The sequence below is a fragment of the Arachis ipaensis genome, chromosome B5 (assembly GCF_059453495.1).
Source record: "Arachis ipaensis isolate K30076 ecotype BB chromosome B5, ASM5945349v1, whole genome shotgun sequence".
NCBI classification, from domain to species: domain Eukaryota; kingdom Viridiplantae; phylum Streptophyta; class Magnoliopsida; order Fabales; family Fabaceae; genus Arachis; species Arachis ipaensis.
The window spans coordinates 13,908,912-13,923,843 of record NC_142440.1 but is presented as its reverse complement, the minus strand read 5'-3'; the positions used below and the strand labels follow the sequence as shown (position 1 = coordinate 13,923,843).

The 14,932-nt window shown below is 39.0% G+C and overlaps 1 non-coding gene across 1 annotated transcript; it reads left to right on the top strand.

Moving 5' to 3' along the window:
- The first annotated feature begins 6,243 nt into the window (after positions 1–6,243).
- LOC148563419 (small nucleolar RNA R71) lies at positions 6,244–6,350 on the top strand. Its single transcript, XR_015885195.1, has one exon. It is a non-coding gene; the product is annotated as a small nucleolar RNA R71 (small nucleolar RNA).
- The last annotated feature ends 8,582 nt before the right edge of the window (positions 6,351–14,932 follow it).

Genomic DNA, 14,932 nt, shown 5'->3' with positions numbered 1-14,932 from the left:
AGATTCCAAAACAAAACTAAAACTATGCCTAATGTGATGTGTGTTGAGTCTCTGCATGTCCCCTGGCTCTAATCTGTGTTTTTGGGCTGGAAACTGGGTCCAAACTCGGCCCAAAATTGCCCCCAGCGTTTTCTACAACTTCTGCAGATCGCGCATGTCACGTGTACGCGTCAGTCACGCGTGCGCGTTGTTTGGCGATTTTCCTTGTCACGTGTACGGGTCAGGTACGCGCACGCGTCTTTGTGCAAACTCCAATGCACGCGTACGTGTCAGGTACGCGCACGCGTTGCTGTGCAAATTTTCAAATCGCGCGCACGCGTGAGCCATGTGTGCGCATCGATGCTCGCTGGTTATCTCCTTAGTTTCTTGTATTCCTTCCATTTTTGCAAGCTTCCTCTCCATCCTCTAATCCATTCCTGCCCTACAAAGCCTGAAACACTTAACACACAGATCACGGCATCGAATGGTATAAAGAATGATTAAAATACATAAATTAAAGGCTTAGGAAGTAAGTTTTTAATTATAGAACAAAACTAGGAAGAGATTGTAAAATCATGCAAATAGTATGAATAAGTGTGTAGAGACTTGATAAAAGCCACTCAAATTAGCACAAGATAAACCATAAAATAGTGGTTTATCAAACTCCCTACACTTAAACATTAGCATGTCCTCATGCTAAGCTCAAGGAAATTAAAAGAATAAATAGGGAAAAGTAAGACTCATGAAATGCAACATATGTATGAATGCAACTATATGCTAAGATGATTCTGCCTACTTGGGTAAAAGTAAATAAGTTCCTCAAGACAAACATAAATCAGATATCACTAATTAAAATCATACAGTAAAGAAAAGTAGACTTATAAGAAGACAGCTCATGAAAGCAGGGAATATAGAATTAAGCATTGAACCCTCACTGATAGTGTATGTGCACTCTAATCACTCAAGTGTATAGGGTAATCCACTCTAGTCTTCTCTAGTCATACTATCCAAACTTTGTTCTTCACCTAACCAATCAACAAGTATTTAATGTACCAATGCAAATATCATGAGGTCTTTTCAAGGTTGTAATGGGGCTAAGGTAAAGGTGAGGGTGTATATATGGCTAAGTGAGCTATAATATGAATCCTTGATTAACCTAAGCTTTCACCTAAACACACACACACACTCTATGTAATTCTAAAATCATGCCTTGCTACCCAAAATTCCCACTTTTGCATATTTCTCATACTCATGTACCAAATTTTCTTTTAATTTTTATCACATATGCATTGATCTTTCATTAACTTAACATTGGGATAATTTTGTCCCCTTATTTATTTATTTATTTATTTATTGAATATTTTTGGGTTTTTTTTTTTAATGATAAAAGCAAACATAATATATCAATGCACATGAATTTTTAATTTTTCTGGTCTCACGTGAGTAGGTGCCCAAATTCCTAATATTTTATCATAACACATTCCCTATTAACCCATGTTCCCACATTTTTCCCACACTTAATTGACACACAATCTCTATCTTAAGCTAACCAAAGATTCAATTGGGGTGTTTAATTGTTTTTTCCGCTTAAGGCTAGTGATGTGGTAAAATATAGAATAAATGGGGGTTAAAAGGCTCAAAGTGGCTAACAAAGGTAAATGGAAGGGTAGGCTATTTGGGATAAGTGAGCTAATAATCAAATAATGGCCTCAATCATATGCATGCATATAAACACATTAAACATTGGACATATAGTGTGGAACAAAATAAAGATTATAATTATAGAGAAGAAAACACACAAGAATAAAATATCATGGTTAGATAATGTAACCATACAATTAGGCTCAAAAATCTCACTAGGTTGTGTGTTCTTAGCTATAACTTATGTTCCAATTTACAGTCTTCAAACAAGTTTAACAAAAAAGTTTTAATTTAAATTAGTGAAATATTATAAAATAGAGTCTTGAAAAGAAATTTATTACTTTAACCAAGCAAACATACATGCAAACAATTATTATCATGCAATCTATTCTATCTACCAAAAGAAAAACTAAAATGTTGGTGTTAAGAGAGAGAGGTTACCTCCAGAAGTCAGATACTGACCGACCTCCCCACACTTAAAGCTTGGCACCGTCCTCAGTGCCATCAGTCAGGAACAAAGGGGGGCTGGTAACAGCATCTCCACAGTCGGGGTTATCATGGCTCCCGTTACTGGTAGGTAAAGTGGAGTCCAGAGTGTCTGGTTCTTCTTCAGGTGGGTGGTTGTCAACAATCAGCTCCTTGAGGTCTGTAAATTGGCGCTTGTTACGGTGCTCCATTCTCTTTGTCTGCCGGTCAAGCCGGTCCAATCTCTGAAGTATCTGAAGGAGCAGCTGATTTATTGAAGGTGCTTGTGATGTGGAAGAAGAAGGAATATCTCCGGCCGGGTCTGCAATCCAGCTGGTAGTGGCTGCTTGTGGTCTGATGTACTTCCTGTTGGGGACCCCAGCTCTGTAGGAGACTCCAGCTGCCGAGACTAGATCTGAAACCAAGGCAGAAAAAGGTAGGTTGCCCGTAATCTGTACGTGTCTCATGGCGTGCCGGAGGTATCTTGGTAAGTTAAGAGACTGGTCTGTAAGGATACACCAGAGGGGAACAGCCATGTCTGTAGTGAAGGAGGACTCGTGAGTGCTCGGAAAGATGTAGTAGGACATAATCTGTGTCCACACTCGAGCCTCCAAGGTAAGTGCTGAAGCCAATATGCCCTTAGGTCGGGATCGATGGTATCCATATATCCATCTGCTGCCAAGTTGTGCTATAACTCTAAGGACGGCGTCCCAATCAAATTGGTATGTCTGGTGCTTGAAAGAGGCTTCTTGGTATGCGTCCAATCCTTCTGGGGCAAGGGGGAGATCTAAAGCTCGCTGAATGGCCCCTTCAGAGATAGGGACTTGCTTCTGACAGACATAGACAGACTGCAGGGTTGGCATGTGAAAATTGGAGTAGATTTCAACTACCCATGAGAGGTTAACCTGCCGTGGCTATCTCTGTAAGAATCTCCATTGTCTGCGCTCAATACGGGGCTCTACAAACTCAATAATATGGGTAGGGAGGATGAGTAGGTGCTCATTGTTGTAGTTCCGCTCAGCTAGGATGGGGAACATCTGCTCACAGTAGCGGTTAGTGAACCGCACAGTGTCCCTTACTGGAAAGGCTTTCTCTGTTTCATCGACCTTGATGATCCTCTTGACTCGCTTTGTGGATGGCTTGACTGATGTTGAGGACAGTTCCGCAGCTAGCGCTCTTTTTGTTCCTCTCCTTGCCTGTGGTTTAGGAGTAGCTTTCTCTTTACCCTTCTTGGTGGCCATCCTGAAAAGGGAAAAGGAAAGTAACATGTAAAGCCAAGGGTTAAAACAAGGAGGAGGACAGTACAAGTGATAATCAATGCCAAGGTAAAGAAGGATGTCGTTAACATATGGTCGCGACTACATGTGATCAGTTCATCAATGGAAATATGGCAAGTGCATATTATGGCAAGTAGATGCAAGATGTTTATTAGCATGTCGGCAAAGGCATGAGTAGCATAGGTCAAGCTTCGATAGCCAAAATGTATTATCACTCGTAACAAACTAACCATCACATTTGTATTGACAATTATATCCAATTAATAAAGGGTTACAAGAGTTTTGTGAAAAACAGGCAGTAGAGTAGAATAATAGAATAATTAAGAATGCATAATGCCATATGGACTTTTCACAAACACTTGGTAGGCATGTAAAATATGTTAAGGAAAGTATGAAATCCAACATGCAAGCAACCCAAAGAATAATATTAATTGTCAAATCACATCCTGATATATCCACAAGCAAAATAGAGAAGAAAAGAATCACCCATTTACATTTCTAACACCAACAGAAAAAATGCATGGAAGAAGAAAGAAAAAGAACCCATAGATAATGAAATTAAAAGAAAAATAAAGAAGAAGGAAACATAAATTAAAGTAAAAGGGTAAAAAGGGAGGAAAAAAAGAACCTGGATGAAGAAGATGAAGAATGGAAAAGAAAGTAATAGAGAGTAAGAAAGAATAAGGAAGAAGAAAGAAAGAAGAGGGAAGAAATAATTAGTATTGAAAAGAATTAGGATTGGAGGGGTGGAAGATATGAAATCAGGCGCTGAGGTGTTTTAGTTGTGCGTCGCATGCGACGTATACACGTGCATCACGCGTACGCATGGGGCGCGGAAATTTCAGGAGACGCGTACGCGTCAGGGACGCGTACGCGTGACATGGGTTGTGCTGTTGGCGTGAAGGCAGCCCCGCGCACGCACAACTCTCTATCCAATACGCACAATTGCCAAATTTTTAAACGACGCGTGCGCGTCAGGGACGGCACGCGTGGGTGCCCTGGATTGGAAAACGACGCGTACGCGCGTCAGGGGCGCGTACGCGTGATAGGATTTGCGCTTCTAGCACAATTCCAACCCCACACCATCATAACTCTCTGGCCATATACTTATTTATGCTGATTTGCAGGGTTACGCGTACACGTGAGTGACGCGTACGCGTGGGTGTGTTTTTGCCTAAAGCACGCCTCCAGCCCTGCTCCCACGCAACTCTCTGTTCAATTCTTCTTTGGCTTGCACGCACATATGACTCGTACGCGTCAGCGACGCTTGCGCGTCGTGTGCTTTTTTTATATATATATATGTAGAATGCAAAATGCAGCATGCAGATGTATATGCAGAAACTATGAATGGCTACTGAGAAAAATAAAATAAAATAAAGCTAAGAATAAAAGTGAAAGATCGTACCATGGTGGGTTGTCTCCCACCTAGCACTTTTCTTTAACGTCCTTAAGTTGGACGGTCCACTAGCTCAGTCTTCTGCGGTTGGTGGATCCTCCAAGAGGAAGATCTCCAGCTCCTTGTTTTTCTTCATCTTCTCACCATGATATAGCTTTAAGCGATGTCCATTGACCTTGATGAATTTGGAGCTTGAAGGATGACGCAGGTGAAAGACTCTGTGTGGCTCTGCTTTCTCTACTCTGTAGGGACCTTCCCATCTGGATCTCAACTTGCCTGGTATGAGCCTTAGTCTGGAATTGTAAAGGAGAACCAACTCCCCAGGTCTGAACTCTCTCCTTTTGATGTGCCTGTCATGCACAGCCTTCATCTTCTCTTTGTATCGCCTGGAGTTGTCATATGCTTCTAGGCGAATGTTCTCTAATTCTTGTAGTTGCATCTTCCTTTCAGCATCCTCCACTTCAACCATATCCTCAACTGGGGCGTGTTCTTGTGGGCTTGGCTCCTCCTGATTCTTCTTTTGCAGTGTGGTTCCGGACCTCAAGGTGATGGCATTGATGCCACCTTTGGGGTTGGGTAAGGGTTGAGAAGGAATTCCACTGGAGCTCAAAGGCTGGTTGTTGGAAGTGTTCATGGATCCAATCTGTGAGGCAAGAGCTTGTACAGCAGAGGTCAGACCATTTAAAGTGGAGCTAAGTGTGTTCTCCATGGCCTTTTGTCTTTGCTCAATAGACTGAAGCAACTCGTCATTAGAAGAGGAGGGTGATAAGTAATCTGAGGGGCCTGCTGCTGGTTGTTCTGAGACGCTTGGGATTGCCTTAGGTGAGGTGCTCTGTAGGGCTGGTTTTGGTTCTGCTGATACCGGTTATTCTGATTGTTGTTATTATTCCACCTCTGATTTTCCTGGTTGTCTCTGCCTCCTCTGTTATGGTTGTCCCTCCAGCCTTGGTTGGAATTATCTCTCCACCCCTGGTTGGAGTTGTCTTGCCAGCCTTGGTTATAGTTCCCACCTTGGTTATAATTGCCGCCTTGTTGATAGTATCCTTGATTCGGACGGTCATAGAAATTGTGAGTAGCTGCCAAGGTGTTGTCCTCTTGTTGGAGCTGTGGACACTCATCAGTGTAATGACTATAATCAGCACATATTCCGCATACTCTCTGAGGAACCAGTTGTTGACTATGTTGTGGTGAGAGGGGTTGAGATTGTTGTTGGCTCAGATGTATCTGCTTCAGTAGGTTGGTCATCTCACACAGAGACTGTGTAAGAGCAGTAGTCTCAATGCTAGAGGAAACCTCTGCAACAATCTTGGGATGGTTGTTCCTATGCCTGTGATTACGAGTGGACTCAGCTAAGTCGTTGATCAGTTGCCACGCTTCATCTGCGGTCTTGTACTTTTCAGGGGACCATTACTCGCACCATCCAATGTAGTCTTATCCTGACGCTTCATGCCTTGAGTGAAGTAGTTGATCAACACCAACTTGTCAATCATGTGGTGGGGGCATGCATCCAAAAGATTCTTGAAGCGCTCCCAGTACTCATAAAGGGTTTCTGATTCACCTTGGATGATGCAGGAGATCTCCTTTCTCATTCTATCAGTGACTTCAGCTGGAAAGTATTTTTTTCAAGAATTCTCTTCTGAGTGTATCCCAATTGGTAACAGTTGCTTCAGGTTGGGAGTAGTACCACTCCCTCGCCTTTCCCTCAAGAGAAAACAGGAAGGCGGTTAGCAGAATAGAAGTTTCATTTGCACCAAGACGCCTAACAGTAGAACAGGCTGTCTGAAAATCCCTGAGGTGCTTGATAGGCTCCTGAGCAGGTAAGCCATGAAACTTGGGCATCAAGTTGATTAGTGCAGTCTTCAGTTCAAAATCTGCTGCCAGATTAGGATGATGCACTTGATACGGTTGCAGTGTAAAATCTGGAGCTCCTACTTCCTGGAGAGTAATCCTCCTGGGTGCTGCCATGTTACCTGCACGTAAATCAACTGAATCAGTAGTAGAGGAGCTTGTTTCTTCCTCAAATGCCGGTTCAGATTCGCTCTCAGATAAGACTGGTGAATTGGCAATAACCACTTCACCACCTTCAGAGGCAAACCGACGCCGAGCTCGCCTAATACGTGAAAGATTTCTTTCAATTTCAGGATCAAATGCGGCTAAGCTCGGATCATGCAGTGAACGCGTCATTCAATGAGAGAAACATATAGCTCATCGTAATAAAATAAAATAAAAAAATAAAATAAAAAAATAAAATGAAAATAAATAAATTTCAACTAATAAATTAGCACACTGTTGCAACTCTCCGGCAACGGCGCCAAAAATTGACGTGGCAGAAATTGGCCGATTAAGAATTTATAGAGAAAACAGCGTTGCAAGTACAGTTCTCAACCGACTAAAGTCCGCTTATCAATTTAGAAAAGAGTTGTCACAAAATTAAGAACAAAATACTGGGAGTAGAAATCCCAAGTCATCTCTCAACGAGTTAACAAAAGAGTGCAGCTTATTGGTCAGAGGTTTTCCAAGAAATTTTTGAGTTTGAGAAATAGAAAAATAAATAATTGTAAATTGAAGCAATAGAAGGTAATGAGAGAATTTATATAATCAATTAAAAGCCTTGACCGGGGGAATGATTAATTGGAAGTTCTATCCTTGTTGGATTTTCTCAAGTGTAGTATCAAAAGGTTATTGTTCTACTTGGTTATCCTTTATAAAATAAAGGAAAGTCAAGCAACTAACTAACCAACTCTGAACCCCAGGTCCTAATCCTTTCCTAAAGAAGGATTAGAGTCAGAGACCAGGAAGTTAGCCAACAACTTCCAATTTAACTAATTACTTGAGCATTCCAACTCTAGGGTCTCCTTTTAATCAACCTCAAGTCAAGTTAGGGAACTACTCTATTAACATGAATATAACTTTCACAGGATTAAAAAGGGAATAAAAGGAAGACATGATAAACAATAACTGAAAATTAATTAAAAGTAAAAGTGGTTCTTTGCATTAATAAATCCCAAAATCATAAACATACTTATCCAAACAAGGTTAATGGGCAAGAAAAGAGTAAAGGAATAGGAAAACAAACTAGAATAATGAAGCTTCAACGGAGGTAATGACTCTTCTCAATATCCAAAACAAAAGCAATAAATTCTAAAAGCTATTAATGTGAAGAACCCTAGAGGAAGTAGTAGAATTCTCTCTAAGATTCCAAAACAAAACTAAAACTATGCCTAATGTGAATGTGTGTTGACTCTCTGCATGTCCCCTGGCTCTAGTCTGTGTTTCTGGGCTGGAAACTGGGTCCAAACTCGGCCCAAAATTGCCCCCAGCGTTTTCTGCAACTTCTGCAGATCGCGTATGTCACGCATACGCGTCAGTCACGCTTGTGTGTCGTTTGGCGATTTTCCTTGTCACGCGTAAGCGTCAGGTACGCGCACGCGTCGCTTTGCAGATTTCCAAATCGCGTGCACGCGTGAGCCATGCGTGCGCGTCGATGCTCGCTGGTTATCTCCTTAGTTTCTTGTATTCCTTCTATTTTTGCAAGCTTCCTCTCCATCCTCTAATCCATTCCTGTCCTATAAAGCCTGAAACACTTAACACACGGATCACAGCATCGAATGGTATAAAGAAGGATTAAAATACACAAATTAAAGGCTTAGGAAGCAAGTTTTCAATTATAGAACAAAACTAGGAAGGGATTGTAAAATCATGCAAATAGTATGAATAAGTGTGCAGAGACTTGATAAAAGCCACTCAACTTAGCACAAGATAAACCATAAAATAGTGGTTTATCACATATGCAAAATTAGGGCCATTCGTACTACGTTTGTAAGTTGGGATGGCCACTTTGCCCATGTCTTCAATTAGTCGCCCCTGTAAAATAATCAATGATGTTTCGTCAGTTTTTGTTGTTTGTTATCGGTGTATACATAAACAATGCACACGTGGTGTCTTAGCTTACCGCATATGCATCTAGTTTCCTCCGTTCATTAGTGAGTTCCTTATATTGCAGACTATCGATTGCCAACACCCTTTTCCTTGTCACGTCAAACGCATACATCCACCAATGTCCTTTCCAACACATTGGAATAAACCATTGCAACAGGAACTCACAAATAACAACACGTTCAACTATTAACTGCATGGCGTAAGATGCACGACAACCATATCATACCCTTCAAAAGTTTACCCAACCTTTCCCATTAATGGTTAATTGACATAACAAAGTCATTTTCAAATGAAAATAGTACGATTCAATAAGTACATGAAGCAAACACATGAGGCAATGTCTAACATTTTCAACACACACCTATCAAATTAGGTAGAATGAATAATCCGGACAAATAAGTTCTCATTTAAATATGGTAGACCATGCACTACATAAAATAGAATGATGTCTCACCCATCTTCTCTTGGTTGCCTCCACTTTGTCAAAGAATCTGGTATCCTCTCCGAAGTTTGGACCAAAGCCCTTATTCACCGGAACTGGCCCGTTATGGAATGCATCCAGATTATGCTATAGTATCATCGTTTCCTATTGTCAAAGCAGCAACCAATCATGCAATAGGCATCATGAGATTACGAAAAAACTATATTCCTCATACCAATATTCCTGGAGACACGCAATAGAAATCATATGTGAATTGCACAGCCGGTGCATCGTTAAATGTGTAGCACATCCATTGAATTATCTGCATGAAAAAATTAAGAAGCATGATATCCAGGGTACGAGGAACAAATTCCTACAACATTGAGTTCAATAACTTACGTTGCTATTGACCCAACCACGTGCTTTCAAAGTCCATAGATCTCTCCTTGACAGCTGAAGATGCGGCTTACCTTCATAGGTTACCAACGGCGCCTCTTTGTTGAGGATAGAGTTCAAAATCCAACCCCGGACCTTTTTCTCCTTATCCTCTCCTAATCTAACACTTTTAAGCCTCGAATGTACTGTTGTGATTGGGGGTGTGGCCGGTGACTTCTCAAGCTGTGTCAATCCAAGGGAAAAGCTAGTCTTTCCAGGGCTAGGTGTGTGACAGCGTGACTTCTTAGGCATGACGGTCTGGAGGGGTTCCATGTTAATCAACCTTGTGTTCCTACCCTGTTCAACCTTTACCAATATTTCCTCAACTTTTGGACACTGCACGAAGTTCAAATCAAAGTTTCTGCATCGAATGCAACTATAGTAAGATAACACTAGTTGTAAGCGGATTGAAATCACAGAAAAAATGAGATATGGCCAATTGACATATAAACAGATGGTTATTTCTTGAACTTGCCTGTCAAAATCGTAATCAATAACTTCCACAAGTGCTGTAGATGGTGTAACTAAATCATTCTCCGATGGAGCTGACGGGCTGGCCTCCTTATTTATATGCTCACCATTTGGATTCCAGTGGTCTTGAAACAGTCGGCGCCCTCTTCCAGCAAGTGGCTCATCATCGTCATCGTCGGAGTTTGAGGAAACTACAGGTCTCTCCTTGCACGTTGGGGCTTCATGAGTTGCAGTGTTGCCTTTCCAGGATTTGCCTCTAACGACGGGCAGTTTTTTGCGTGTTCCTATTCTGGTCTCCTGTGTTATAAACGAGCATGTTACAAATTCCACTCACAAAATAGGGACAACATGAGAAAATTCAATTAAAAATATAAGCAATGTAGGTTCCAAGATGAACATATACATCACTATGTCAATATCTACCTGCATACAATGACATTTCAACATCCAACAAAACTAACATGGCACCCAAAAAATATTCAACCCGCAACCCCAACAAAATTGGTATTTAATCTGAGTACATAAGTTACAAAGTCAACGTATCTCCACAACAAGATTCACTCACCTCTTGTGGCGTTGTATGGCTATCAAGTTCTTTTGTTTCAATAGGCCTAGGTGGTGATTTTTCTGATGACTTACAGTGCCTGCTTTTAACAGATCCATCCTTGCTTTCCTGTGTACATCCATTGATAAATGCATATAGCACCCTTACTATGTTGGACATACAATCACACTTACGTTAACCGTATAAAACATCCAAAGGAAATAGGGGCATGCATCCAGTTTTGCAATTGGAAATGAACAATTCAAATATTCATATAATCTAACCACCTATAACTTCAATACTGTAAATAATTTAAATTCCAACAAACACATTACCTTGTGCGCCGCTCTAGTCTTGCGTTCCCTCTTTTGGCTTTATTTTTTGGATGTTGATTCCTCACTCACTTTTGCCCTATCTCCGATGCAATGTAACCCTATTAGGGAAAGGTCCATTGTGTTTAGAAAGTAAAAATCTAAATTCCCACGTTGGAACATTATTCCTTTTTTAAAAAATTACTCAATGGTTAAGTGGATTAGCATATAACAACGAATAAATCATCCGGGTTAGTACATCTGCAAGGACATTAGTGGCCTTCTTGTCAAGTTCTGCAACAGTCCATGCAATAACCCATGGCTCTGGTTCTCGACAGCAATCGAGTGGCCCATGCTGCAATCGCTGAAAGTATAACAGCTGGATGGCAAGGTTGAAAGGTTATGTGGTGTAACATAAAAGCAAGTAGGTAAAATAAGCAACTAAACTTTAAAGGATACCATCAGAGCGAACATGCAGCAACCACAAGTTTCATGCTTCTTAGATTTGAATTTTTCTACTGCTCGCCCCAACCACTTTGAATGTCTTATGTGCCTAATTGAATCTGTTGGGGTCAGAGACATCGAGAATAGGAGGTATGTGCCACAGCGAAATGGTCTGTTGACTCGTGCGGCATAGGAACATCTTGAAGACCACCAAGATGAAGTGCCTTCTAAAATTTGCCCGTTCTGCTTCGGTGTCCATGGGACAGGCATATACAAAGTCATACAACTGGGTGATTGATGTTTTTATTCTTAAACTGTTCTTTGATGGCCATATGCGCAGGATTCTTCTTGTTTAATTCGGGTATGGCAAAACCTAGAATTTTGGATTCAGCAAAATGTGTACAATAAATGTTACGCAAAGAAAAAGGAAACTAACCAAGCTATATATGACAAAAACTAAAAAGGAAACAGCAATAGCTTACCACCATCGCGTATCCCTAACGCTCTCCCAATCAACTCAGAATTAACACGGATGTTACTGACATCCACTATAAGTGTATTGTGTCCACATCGTATGCCTTCACTAGTTGTATTATCATTATACTCTGCTTCACTGCCCATTTTGGAATCCTCTTCACGAATCCGAACCCAATTGCATCGATCTCCGCTAGCTTCGCGACGACATTAATGTTTTTCAGGTGGGTGATCATCCCGTTGATATAGCATGGAGAATAGCGCGTCTCTACTAATTTCTATCAACAAAAAGAATACAAGTTATAAGCAACTAGAATAAAGACTGCTTAACAACAAAACGCATATTACCTTTTTCCCCATCTGAATGGTACTCTGCAAATCAAACTCAGACCACGTTCGTGCCTATAATGAACCAGTAAATCATCATTCTTGCCACTTACTACACGTTATCATTTGAATATAATTAGAAACCTAACTAACCACCCCAAGATCTCCACACACACGGCATCATGGCACTAAAATGAGTATACGATAATGAAGGATTCATTGTCAAATAAGCAGAATAACCGATGTGGTGCAGTGTTAACAAAACCAACTATCAATCACACTAGAAACAAGTCAACCAATCAGAGAATCAACCACTAGACCAAACAAGCAAACAACTAGACACCAGGTGAAATAATCATCCGAATAAGTGACCACTCCTAGTTGAACATCCGCAGTGTGAGTGTAGCATACAAACAATGTGAAGACGTGTATTACCAGCATACTACAATTTTACTTGTGATTAAAAATACAAACGAATAAGACCTACCGAATTCCAGAACCATAGACCCAAAGTTTTTTCTACCATTATAGTTAGTCTTCCATAGTATTCAGAACCTAAATAATATGTCACGAGTTACTTCACCACAGAATTTCGTCTCAGATTTGTATCAAATTGTCTTACAAAAGCAAATATCCCTAATGGATATCATTTCACATTAAATCAAATGAAATACAAATACATAAACTAAAGACTGCTAAAATATTGTAAATCAACTCAAATAAATTTTATACCTAAAATAAAATCAAAACATACCCTTTGACATCTTCTTGAAATATATTTTGAAAAAAAATTAATATTTATTTTATCATGGATTAATATTAATTAACTTTTTATTAAGAATGATCATCTGGTCTTAATATATCTTATTCAAATTAGAACATCCATGGTCAAGCAAGTAAAAAAATAAGCTAGTAATCATGTGTAGAAAATGTATATTACACTATTAAGTGTGATTAAAAATGTAACAAATAACCCCAACCCAGTTCAAAAACTTTATATACAGAAAGGTTTTGTAACATTAGAATTTAGCTTGCAGATTATTCCAAAAGTGAACATATCAAACAACTTAAACAATATTTATAAAAAAATCAAACATGCGCCACGGTAAAACTGAAATAGTTTTCACATGTGACACAAAGGTTCACAACTAGAAAATTGATTAATACAGACAGATTTACAGACAAATTTAGTCTTTATTACAGACGAATTTTTGGTTACCGACGGATTTTGTCCCTCTGTAAAAGCCCCATTGGAAATTATTTACCGACAGATTTTTTTCGTCGGAAAATTACCGACGGATTTTTTCTCTGTAAATTCTCCATCCATTTCCCGCAGGCGATGAACTTTCCGACGGATTTTCTGTCTGTAATTACAGACGGATTTTTCAACGGATTTTTCGTCTGTAATTACAAACGGATTTTCAGACGGATTTTCTGTCTGTAATTACAGACGAATTTTCCGACAAATTTTTCGTCTGTAATTTGAACTTTGGAAAATCATCTCACACTCTGATTACAGACAGAAAATCCGTCTGTAAATCCGTCAGTAAGGTAAAATAGAAATTTGTTTTTAAAATTTTTTCATTGCAAAATGAATACTTTAGGTTTGTTTTCTAAATTTACTCCATCAAACACTGTAAATTGAAAAAAAAAGCCAAAAATCACATAAATAAACATAATATTCATTACATGATACCTATAAAATTGGATGTTATTTTTCAACATCATTGGCCAATATCTCTCTGTCTTAATAAAAAGATACCCAAAAAAGATAAGATGACCATCCTAATGTTACCTGAATGTCACAAATTACACTTAGCACTTAAAGATAGAATAATCTAAAATATTAATAGATAACTAAATTGCATCGGCAGCATCAAGCTTCACATTGAAAGTTAATCTTGACATCTCCTGACTGAAATAGAATCAAAACCCGAATTGGAATTGGAGTGAATTGGAATGCTTGAATAAAAATAAAGCATATTATTTAAAGCATTTTGCACTCCAGAAGTAGTCTCTTTTTGCATGAATAATTTTCTATAAAAGAATCAGTAAATAGAGAATCACATCTCTTCTTAGAAAGCAAGAACCATGAGCTTCTTAAAGGAGGGTAAAGGAGGAACTGTTGTAAAATTTAAAGACATAATACCTCCACATAGTAGCTGAATGCAAGCTTGCTAAGTAGTAGCATTATCCAAAATAAAGTATACCTGCCATAACAAAGTACAATCATATACTTTAATACCAAAATATACGAAGAGCTAAACGTAAACTCTCAATTGAACCATTATCAAATAGTGGTTGTATACTTTAATGCCCCATTATCACTGCCAACTTCACTTCTCTATATTAAATGTACACATGACAAATTTTGCTTCACTCATAAAGGTACCTCTAGAATAATTTATGCCAAAGAATCAAAACAGAGAAAAACAGAGATCAGAACAAAAATAAAATAATTAAAAAGTAAAAAAAAAATTGCAAAAAGTTTGAGAATAATATAATAATTATTAGTAACCAACACTTTGTATTTCTTATTAATAATATAATAATTATTATAAAGAATGGATGAGTTTGAGAATTTTGACCCCAAAAAAAAAAGTGGTTCATGTTTACCTTCTCTGTCGATAAGACTAGCAAATTTTAAGGCAAACCCTCTACTAGAATAAGCAAAAATGTGGATAAGACTAGCACATAGAGAACTTAATGACAACGAAGACTTCTTAATTCAACTTAAGCTTCACTAATTGTTAAATTGAAGCATAACATATTTTAACTTTTAAATATATATAAAAAATATATACATCC